Genomic DNA, 316 nt, shown 5'->3' on the forward strand with positions numbered 1-316 from the left:
AATTTCCGATTATCAGATGAAGTTCAATGTCATTTTATTAACTCTTCTCAATGGACTACTGCGAAGGAAAAACAACGACTCATATCTTCTAAAAACTGAAATCAAGAAACGATAATCATTTTACTTAGTTTCTCCCTAATGATCTTGCTATCAGTGGCGTCAACATTCATTTTTTTTCCTCCTCAAAAAAAGAAGTATTTATCTTGCAGACATCACTCATAAGTAATTCTTATTGTCTCCTTGTGCCTGATAGACATTTTCTTTTTTTTAGATCGGTTAACACATCCATTCTGAACGCGTGTATTGACCCGGCAAC

The sequence above is a fragment of the Penaeus monodon genome, chromosome 31 (assembly GCF_015228065.2).
Source record: "Penaeus monodon isolate SGIC_2016 chromosome 31, NSTDA_Pmon_1, whole genome shotgun sequence".
NCBI classification, from domain to species: Eukaryota; Metazoa; Arthropoda; class Malacostraca; order Decapoda; family Penaeidae; genus Penaeus; species Penaeus monodon.